Source organism: Orycteropus afer, unplaced genomic scaffold (assembly GCF_000298275.1).
Source record: "Orycteropus afer afer isolate SDZICR_OR568_19922 unplaced genomic scaffold, OryAfe1.0 scaffold00074, whole genome shotgun sequence".
Classification (NCBI taxonomy): Eukaryota; Metazoa; Chordata; class Mammalia; order Tubulidentata; family Orycteropodidae; genus Orycteropus; species Orycteropus afer.
In genome coordinates, this window is record NW_006921661.1 from 8,185,626 (window position 1) to 8,196,768 (window position 11,143).

The following is an 11,143-nucleotide window of genomic DNA, read 5'->3' on the forward strand; positions in this document are numbered from 1 at the left end:
TGGCGCGGGATCAGGCAGTGTTTCGTTCTGCTGTGCATGGGGTCGCTATGAGTCGGAAACGACTCGACGGCACTTAACAACAACAACAACATAAAGAAAACAAAAATCCTCACAACTAGACCAATAGCAGCATTACAATAAATGGAGAAAATTGTCAAAGACTTCATATTACTTGGTTCTACAGTCAACACCAGTGGAAGTAGAAGTAAAGACATCAGGTGAGGTATTGCATTGGGCAAATCTGCTGGAAAGGACCTCTTTCAAGTGCTAAAGAGCAAAGATATACCTGTTCGAAGACTAAGGGGTGCCTGACCCAAGCCATGGTATTTTCAGTTGCTTCTTATGAATTTGAGAGCTGGAAATGAATAAGGAAGACCAAAGAAGAGTCAATGCTTTTGAGTTGTGGTGTTGTCGAAGAATACTGAAAGTACCATGGACTGTTAAAAGAACTAACAAATCTGTCCTGGAAGAAATGCATCTGGAATGTTCTTTGGAAGTGAGAATGGCCAGACTTCGTCTCACCTATTTTGGTGATGTGGTCAGAAGGGAGCATTCCCTGGAGAAAGATGTCATGCTTGGTAAAGGGGAAGGCTCTCAACAAGATGTATTGACACAGTGGATGCGACAGTGGGCTCAAACATAGCAGGGATCTTAGGGCTAGCACAGGACCGGGTACTGTTTCATTCTGTTGTATACAGGGTCTTTATGAGTCGGAGATGACTCGACAGCACCTGACAACAATAACTTAGGACTTGTCCTTTAAAATGGAAAAAATATTCAATGTTTGTGTGAATAACCATCTCTTACTAGCCGATTTTTTAACCACTTGCAGTAGATTAACATATGTGTGTTTTTGCTATTAAGTTTTCAGGTTGGAAGAGCACACCATATTTTTCTGTATGTAGGTATATGTCCCCTATATAAAGATAACAACAGGTTGTCATTTGGTATAGGATGAGTGCAATGCACATTACATTCCTGAGTCAAGAAAGAAAAAGAGCACTCTGGTTTGGAACCATTTTTAACATACTCTCTAAAATTGATTGCACATCAGTTATTCCATGAAAGATAAATGAGATTGGGTAAACCTAGATTTTGGTGGTGGTGGGCCTGGTGGGAACTGTGGCAACAAAGAGGCTGAAACAGGAATGCAGGGCATTTTAGGGTGCAGTGACTTCATGTTTGGCAAGGGTTCAGAGTTCTTGAAAATATATATGGGAAAAAAGGCAGGAGCCAATTTGCAAAAGAGCATTATATGCTAGTTTAGGTGTATACACTTTATTCTGAAGGCAGCAGGGGAATTGTTTGAAGATTTTATTTGGGATTTGCTACTGTGTTTTTTTCTTTCAGAAGCAGTTGTGAGTTATGTACAACTCTTGGGAAAATGGTCTGCTGATGCACTATGAGGTTGTTTATAAGTAGTTATGTGTTGTTTCAGAGTTAATGATTACCTTTTTGTTTAATACTATTAAACTGTGGAAAAGATGGAGAAGCTACTTTAATTTGGCTTTATTAATTTATTCATTTACTTATATATTCAAGAAATAAGCATACCTGTCTACACCAGGTTCTGTGTCCTGGGAATCAAGATGTAAGTCACAGTTTGAGCCCTCAGAGAGCTCATTATTAGGCTTTTATTTGGTGTGATTTCTTTGTTCAGTAGATTGGGGGCACCAAACCTGTCCTAGGGAACAGGGATGAGGGACCTGTTGTGGATAGTGCTGACCATCCATTTTACACATTTCTGCCACATGGCCATCACTCCTTTTCCTCCCTCATGGATGTTTACTTTTCCTCTTATTTTGCTAGCCAGAGAATTCTTGCTTCCCTGGCAGCCTGCTGCCTGGCTAGAACACCGTGGCTTTTTCTATTTTTGTCACTTTATGTTAATTAAGTTAATTATGGTTTTTAAAAAAATTGCACTTGTATATGAGTCTGTTTGTCTAAGGGAGAATAGAGGTGAGAAAATAGTCCTTATGAGCCCCTGAGCCCAAATAACTTTCTTCAGACATCCCAACTGGTAGGTGAGGCAGAAATGCTTCTGGAATATCCCAGAGTCACATCATGTCATGTGTTTCCTTGTAAGGACTAAGCCAAAACCAGTTAATAAGACAACTGAAAAATAAAATGTTAATTTTAAAAGTAGCTATTAGTTTGGAATAAACAACAAGCCAGGCAATTCAGGGATAAAGGAAGAAGGAAAATAACCAGTATTTATTGAAGAGCAGGCACTGATCTGAGAGTTTTACTTGTGTTATCTCATGTTCCTATAATGACCCTTGAAGATGGCTAATAATTATTCCATTTTGTAGGTGAGGATACTGAAGTTCAGAGAGGTGGAACAGAAGAGCTGAGTTTGAATTCTGGCTCCCTCTATCTTTTACTTTTTAGTTGTTTAATCCTCTCAAATTATTTTAGCTTTGTGATTCTCACTTTACTTAGCTGTTAAAAAAAGGAGGATGGCAGCCAGTAATAACTTAATTCAAATAATTATTTTTAAAGATTAAATGAGAAACCTCCTATGAAAAAATCCAGGTCAGAAACATTGTAGGTGCTCACTTAAGTTTGATTAAATGTGAGCCTCTTACTCTTTGTTTAGCCAGGGATTCTTATTAAAAGGAAGATTAAAATTCCTGGATAGACTAAGAAATTTTACAAAAATATATAGAAAAGTTAAGAAATGTGGCCTGTTGTTGTTGTTGTTATGTACCATCAAGCCATACCTGACTCATAGTGACCCCTCCTTGGGTTTCTAAGGCAGTATCACTATGGAAGTAGATTGCCCCATCTTCCTTCCGAGGAGAGTGGCTGGTGGGTTTGAACCGCCAGCCTTCTGGTTAGCAGTCAAGTGCTTTAGGTACTACGCTACCAGAGCTCCAGAAATGTGGCCTAGGGTTTAATAAATAAAGCTAACAGATATGTGTATTATTATATAGTGTGTCATGTTTAATTGATAGAAACTACAGGAGATAATTATAATGAAATGTGCAAAGACGTGGAGTTGGAAAGCCAAAAGGGAAGAACACACTTGGCATTTTTCAAGCTGAGAGAACTGAAGAGGAAATTTAAGACTCGAGTTGCTATATTGAAAGATTCTATGGGCAATATATTGAATGATGCAGGAAACATCAAAAGAAGGTGGAAGGAATACAAAGTCACTGTACCAAAAAGAATTGGTTGATGTTCATCCATTTCAGGAGGTGGCATATGATCGACAATCAGTGGTAATGAAGGAAGAAGTCGAAGCTGCACGGAAGGAAGTGGTAAAAACAAGGCTCCAGGAATTGATGGGATATCCATTAAGATGTTTCAAGAAATGGATGCCACACTAGAGGCACTCACTTGGCTATGCCAGGAGATTTGGAAAACAACTACATGGCAAACTGACTGGAAGAGATCCATATTTGTACCCATTCCAAAGAAAGGTAATCCCACAGAAAGTGGGAATTATTGAACAATATCATTAATATCGCACACAAGTAAAATCTTACTGAAGATAATTCAAAAATAGTTACAGAAGTATATTTGACAGAGAAATTCCAGAAATGCAAGCTGGATTCAGAAGAGGATGTAGAATGAGGAATATCATTGCTCTTGTCAGATGGATCTTGGCTGAAAGCAAAGAATACCAGAAAGATGTTTACTTGTCTTTTATTGACTACACAAAAGCATTCGATTGTGTGGATCATAACCGATTATGGATAACATTGAGAAGAATGGGACACCCAGAACATTTAACTGTGCTCATGAGGAACTTGTACATAGATCAGGAGGCTGTCTTTCGAGCAGAACAAGGAGACACTACATGGTTTAAAATCAAGAAGGGAGTGTGTCAGGGTTGTATCCTTTCACCATACTTATTCAGTCTGTATGCTGAACAAATAATCTGAGAAACTGGACTATATGAAGAAGAATGTGGCATCAGGATTTGAGGAAGACTCATTAACAATCTGCATTGTGCAGATGACACAACTTTGCTCGCTGAAAATGAGGATGACTTGAAGAACTTAATGATGAAGATTGAAGACTACATACAGTCTGCAATATGGGTTACACCTCAAAATAAAGAAAACAAAAATCCTTACAATGGGACGTTTATCATGATAAACGGAGAAAAGATTGAAGTTGTCAAAGACTTCATAATACTTGGTTCTACAATCAACACCGATGGAAGCAGCAGTCAAGATATCAGACATTGTATACCATTGTTACTTTTTATTTTTTTTTAAATCATAGCTATCCCACTAAGGGTGAAATGGTATTTCTTTGTGGTTTTGATTTACGTTTCATTTGACTGCTAACCAGAAGGTTGGTGGTTCAAACCCCACCAGCCATTCTGCGGAAGGAAGACTGGCCAATTTTACTTCCATAAAGATTTACCACCTTTACCCAAAGGGGGTCGCTGTGAGTTGAATCGACTTGATGGCAGTAAGTTTGGTTTTTTAATGACTAATGAATATCATTAATATCACATGCAAGTAAGATATTACTGAAGATAATTCAGAAACGTTTGCAGCAGTATATTGATAGAGAACTTCCAGAGGTTCAAGCCGGATTCAGAAGAGGACGTGGAACAAGGGATATCATAGCTGTTGTCAGATGGATCTTGGCTCAAGACAAAGAATACCAGAAAGATGTTTACTTGTGTTTTATTGACTATGCAAAGGCATTTGATTGTGTGGATCATGACAAATTATGGATAACATTGAGAAGAATGGGAATTCTCGAGCACTTGATTGTACTCATGAGGAATCTGTACCTTGACTGGGAGGCTGTCATTCGAACAGAACAAGGGGACACTACATGGTTTAAAATCAAGAAGGGAGTGTGTCAGGGTTGTATTCTTTCTCCACACTTATTCAATCTGTATGCTGAGCAAATAATCCGAGAAGCTGGACTATATGAAGAAAAACATGGTATCAGGATTGGAGGAAGAATCATTAACAACCTGAGATATGCAGACGATACACCTTTGCTTGCTGAAAGTGAGGATGACTTAAGGCACCTACTGATGAAGGTTGAAGAATAGAGTCTGCAGTATGGATTACATCTCAACATAAAGAAAACAAAAATCCTCACAACTGGACCAATGAGCAGCATCACAATAAATGGAGAGAAGATTGAGGTTGTCAAGGAATTCACGTTGCTTGGTTCTACAATCGATGCCAACGGAAGCAGCAGTCAGGACATTAGACGACGTGTAGCATTGGGGAAGTCAACTGCAAAGGAACTGTTTCAAGTGCTGAGGAGCAAGGATATCTCCTTGAGGACTAAGGTGCGCCTGACACAAGCCATGATATTTCCAATCACCTTGTATGCATGTGAGAGCTGGAAGATGAATAGGGAGGACCGAAGAAGAGTTGATGCTTTTGAGTTGTGGTGCTGGCGAAGAATGCTGAAAGTACCGTGGACTGCTAAAAGAACTAACAGATCTGTCCTGGAGGAAGTGCAGCCAGAATGCTCCTTGGAAGCAAGAATGGCCAGACTTCGTCTCACCTATTTTGGTCATGTTGTAAGAAGGGACCATTCCCTGGAGAAGGATGTCATGCTTGGTAGGGTGGAGGGTCGACAAAAGAGGGGGAGGCCTTCAACGAGATGGATTGATACGGTGGCTGCGATGATGGGCTCAAGTATAGCAGGGATTGTGGGGCTGGCGCGGGATCGGGCAGTGTTTCGTTCTGCTGTGCATGGGGTCGCTATGAGTCGGAAACGACTAGACAGCACTTAACAACAACAACAACAACAACAACAACAAATGATGTTGGGCATCTTTTTATGTTTTTGTTGGCCATTTGTTTATATATCTTTGGTGAAATGTCTGTTGGAGTCCTCTGCCCATTTTTTGATTGGGTTGTTTGTCTTTTTTGTTGTCAACTTGTAGGAGTTCTTTATATATTCTGGATATTAAACCTGTATGAACATACATAGTTCCCAAACTTTTTTTCCTAATCTGTAGGCTATCTCTCTACTTTGTTAATAAAGTTTATTTTTTTCCAACGTCGTACTGTGTTTCAGGTGAAAATTTACATAGCAAATTAGTTTCTCATTCAATAATTCTTACACAGATTGTTCTGTGATGTTGGTTGCCATCCCCATTCTCCCCATTTCCTTTCTGCCTTCCCTATTTTCATCCCTTTAGTTTCTCTGCCCCTCCTTGCCTTCTAATCTTTGCTTTTGGGCAAATGTTGCCCATTTGGCCTCCTGTAGTTGATTACTTTAAGGAGCACATTCTTCATGGGTATTAGACTGTTTATTTTATAGGGCAGTCTATTACTTGGTTGAAGGGTGACCTCTGGGAATGGCTTCGGTTCCAGATTAAAAGGGTATTTTAGATCAAATCCACCAACCACTCCTCAGAAGGAAGAATAGGCAATCTACTTCTATAGAGATACTGCCTCGGAAACCCAAAGAGGGGTTGCTATGAGTTGGGACCGACTGGACCGGCAATAAGTTGCTTTAGGGCAATAGGCTTATGGTTTCCTCCAGTCTTTATTATTCCAATAAGTCTGGTCTTTTTTTTTTTTAAATGAATTTGAGTTATGGTCTACATTTTTTTCCCTCATTCTAACCAGGACCTTCTGTTGTTTCCCTGGTGAGAGTGGCCAGTAGAGGTAGCCAGGCACCATCTAATTCTTTTGGTTTCAATGTACAGAAGGCTGTGGTTTATGTGGGCTGTTAGCTCTCTAGGCTAATTGCTTCCTTGAGTCTTTGGTTTTCTTTATCTCCTTTGCTCCAGAAAGGAAGAGACCAATGTTTGTATCTTTAGGTGGCCTCTTGCAAGCTTTTAAGACCCCAGAGTGTTACTTACCAGACTAGGATGTAGAACATTTTCTTTGTGAAATGTGTTTGCCCAGAAGCAACAAACCCACTAACCTCATAAATTTTGTTTCCTAATAATAATTAAATGGTCTCTCTAATACAATTTCACTTGTTTTTTGTCTTTAGTAGTTGTGAATCTCATTGTGGTTTGATTTGCCATTTCCCTGATGAAGAATCGAATTTGTGATTTGCAAATATGTTTTTCCCATTCCACAGTTGTCTTTTCACTTGGTGGTGCCCCCTGAAGCATAGAAGTTTATGAAATCCAATGATCTCATATTTATTTTGTTGCTTTTGTTTTTGTGTCATATTTAGAAAACTTGCCTAGTCTACATTCATTAGAATTTATCCCTCTTTCTTCTAAGAGTTTTATTGTTTTAATTCTTTCATTCAGAAGTTTGATCCATTTTAATTTTTATGTATGTGTGAGATAGGGGTCAAACTTTATTCTTTTGCATGTGAATATCCAGTTTTACCCAACACCTTTTATTGAAGAGATTGTTCTTTCCCAATTGAATTGTTGGAAATCAATTGTCATTGATGCATAGGTTTGTTTCTTGACTTTCAGGTCTATTCCATTGATCTGCGTCTGTCCTTATGCCATTACCACACTTTCTTGATTACTGTAGCTTTATAGTAAGTTTTGAAGTTGACATGTGTGAGTCTTCCACCTTTGCTCTTCTTTTTAAGTGTTCTTTTGAAAGATTCCATTCTAGATCCTTTGAATTTCCAAATGAATTTTATGAATAACATGTCAGTTTCTGCAAAGAAGAAAGAAGCCAACTGAGATTTTGGAAGGGATTGCATAGCAGCTGTAGATCAATTTGAGAAGTACTGCTGTCTTAATATTAAATCTTAAGATCCATCAACGTGTGGCGTGACTGTCTGTTCTGGTTTCCTAGTGCCGCTCTGACAAGAATATATCACAAATGGGATGGGCTTAACTAACAGGAGTTTACTCTCTTACAGTTCAGGAGTCTAGAAGTCTGAGTTCAAAGTGCCAGGCTCTAGGGGCTGTGTGAAAGCCCCTTGACCTTGGGCTTCAGCTCTGCCTCTTGCTCCTGGCCCATTGAAGCTAGAGGCATCTCTGCACTCAGGTAGTTACTGGCTACTGAGGCTAACAAGCCCAAGGTCAACAAATAAAATGGCATAATCCTGATGTTACCAAACCACATGGCAAGCCATTAATTCAAATCCATTGAAGTCCCAAGGTCGGCAGAGAATGGTAGTCTGCTGAACAACGACAAGGCTACATCAGGGTTCAAGCATGCCATGTGCTAGAGACTATCCACCAACGCTTCTCCTTATTTACAGGAAATAGACCACATCCTAAAGAGAGCTACTCAGCTGGTAGCATAATGCCTAAGGCACTTGACTGCTAACCAGAAGGCTGGGGGTTCAAACCCATAAGCCACTCCTCGGAACAAAGGTTGGGCAATCTACTTCCATAGTGATACCACCTTGGAAACGCAAGGAGGGGTTGTTATGAGTTGGGGCCATCTCAACGGTTGTGTTAGACTGGGTTCTCTAGAGAAACAAAACCAGTAAAGCTTATGTATAGAGAGAAAGGGAAATTTATCTTTGGAAAATGGCTCACACACTTATAGGAGCTGCCAAGTCCAAAGTTCTTGGATGAAACATCAAGCTGGCGGCTTTTCCCAACTCTTGCAGCTGCAGGTGCTGAGGAGCTCAAGGTTGGCAGGCAGTGTACTGGCTGTTGACTCTAGTGAACAATGAATCCAAGATCTCCAGCCTGATTGGTGGATTGTTCACTCACGGACAGTTGTGGGCAGCACAACAGAATCCCGATCCACAGAAGAATGTCTCTTTTCCCAGGATGTCCATAAATATACTGGAAGCAGTCCACACCCCCAGTAAAACTTCCTTTCAGTGGATTGACTGCTCAAAACATATACATCTGATCCCATCATTGGAACAACCCACATCACAATTGCTTAAACCACACAGAATTGTGGTCTGCCCCAAGTTGACACACAGCTCCAACTATCACAGTCCACCCCTTGTCAACTTGGCAGTTGTACACATCTTCTTAACCATGTATAACCTCTAAATAAGGATAAAGTTATATTTGCACCTAACATGATACGCTAACACATGTACAACCGGAATGTATTAACCTTATTTACATTTCACAGTTCATAATAGACGGAAACAAAAGTGTTTGAGGCACATATACAGTGAAGAAATAAAACAATCATAGTCCTTGTTTCTGCAACTGGTCACATGGTTGTAGCTGATATTCAGAAGTACCTTCTTACATCACCCATTCTGTATTTCCCTTGCCCTCAGCAAGCACCTCAGCTGGTCATGGTTCTTTGCCTGGTAGGGTGACCCAAACCTTCATTCCTGAAGGGTCTGGGCCATTAGCAGTCATATCAGAATTGGGTTGCTGTAATTTTCCATTGACTTTAATTACAGGGCATGGTAGTACTAAGAGACATCCTAAAGAATCTCCTGTATTCCAGCCATATTCTTCTTTACCTCCATTATGTAATGTCAATCCAGTTTCCCCTTGGTAATCAGGATCTATCACACCAGATAGTACAGTAATGCCCTTCTTTTTCTGTTGATCCAGAGGCACGAGGAAGCCAAAAGGACTGGGTGGCATTCTTAATTTCTGGTTCAATGCAATCAGTATCTGTGTCTCCAGGTGGGAGTGTTCCTCCCTTTGCAACTAAGATCTCTAGACCCTCAGAGCAGAGGGTAGCAGGAACAGGAAGCAAAAATTTTTTTGAGTGCGTCACTAGGGGTAATGGTGAGTGGTACCACTCCCATTTCCACCCCTTGGTTCCTGGACCCGTGAATCCTGGCTGTTGGAGAAACAGAGCCATATATTGGACGCTGGTGTAGAGCATATACAGCCTCTTGGAGAACATTGCCCCAATCCTTCAAGGTATTGCCACCTAGCTGGCACCATAATTGTGTTTTCAGTAGGCCATTCCATCGTTCTGTCAAGCCAGCTGCTTCACGATGATGGGGAACATGGTAAGACCAGTGAATTCCATGAGCATAGGCCCATTGTCGCACTTCATTTGCTGTGAAGTAAGTCCCTTGATCTTAAGCAATGCTGGGTGGGATACCATGACAGTGGATAAGGCATTCTGTAAGTCCACAGATCGTAGTTTTGGCAGAAGCATTGCATGCTGGGAAGGTGAATCCATATCCAGAATAAGTATCTATTTCAGTAAGAACAAAACGCTGTCCTTTCCATGATGAAAGTGGTCCAATGTAATCAACCTGCCACCAGGTTGCTGGCTGATCACCCTGAGGAATGGTTCTGTGTTGCGGACTCAGTGTTGGTCTTTGCTGCTGGCAGATTGGGCACTCAGCAGTGGCAGTAGCCAAATCATCCTTGGTAAGTGGGAATCCATGTTGTTGAGCCATGTATAACCTCCATCCCTGCCACCATGGCCACTTTGTTCATGAGCCCATTGAGCAATGATAGGAGTAGCTGGGGAGAAAATGATGGCTGGTTTCCACTGAATGTGTCATCCTATCCACCTGATTGTTAAAGTCCTCTTCTGCCAAGGTCACCTTTTGGTGGGCATTCACATGAGACACAAATATGTTTACTCCTTTGGTGCAGTCAGGGAGATCTATCCACACACCTCTTTCCTGTACATCCTTGTCACCAATTTTCCAATCATGCTCCTTCCAAGTCTCAGACCATCCAGTCAAGCCATTAGCCACAGCCCATGAATCCGTATATAATCACACATCTGGCCATTTCTTATTCCATGCAGAGTGAACAGCCATGTGCACGGCTTGAAGTTCTGCCCATTGGGAGGATTTCCCTTCACCACTGTCTTTCAAGGAAGTCCCAGAAAAGGGGCTGCTGTCCACTTTCAAGTGGTGCCTGCATATTACACAGAACCATCTGTAAACCAGGCATGAGTTTTCTCTTCCTCAGTCAACTGATCATAAGGAACTCTCCGTGAGGCCATAGTTGCAGACTGTGAGAGGGAAGGTAATGTGACTGGAGTGGAGACCATAGGCATTTGGGCCACTTCTTCATGCAACTTACTTGTGCCTTCAGGTACTGCTCAAACTCGATCTCTGATATACCACTTCCATTTAATGATGGAGTGCTGCTGTGCACGTCCAACTTTATGACTCTGTGGGTCAGACAACAGTTCATGATTGGCAGCTCAGGCCTCATGGTGATTTGGTGGCCCATGGTTAGGCATTCAGTCTCTACTAAAGCCCAATAACAAGCTAAAAGCTGTTTCTCAAAAGGAGAGTAGTTATCTGCAGAGGATGGCAGGGCTTTGCTCCAAAACCCCAAGGGTCTGTGTTACGATTC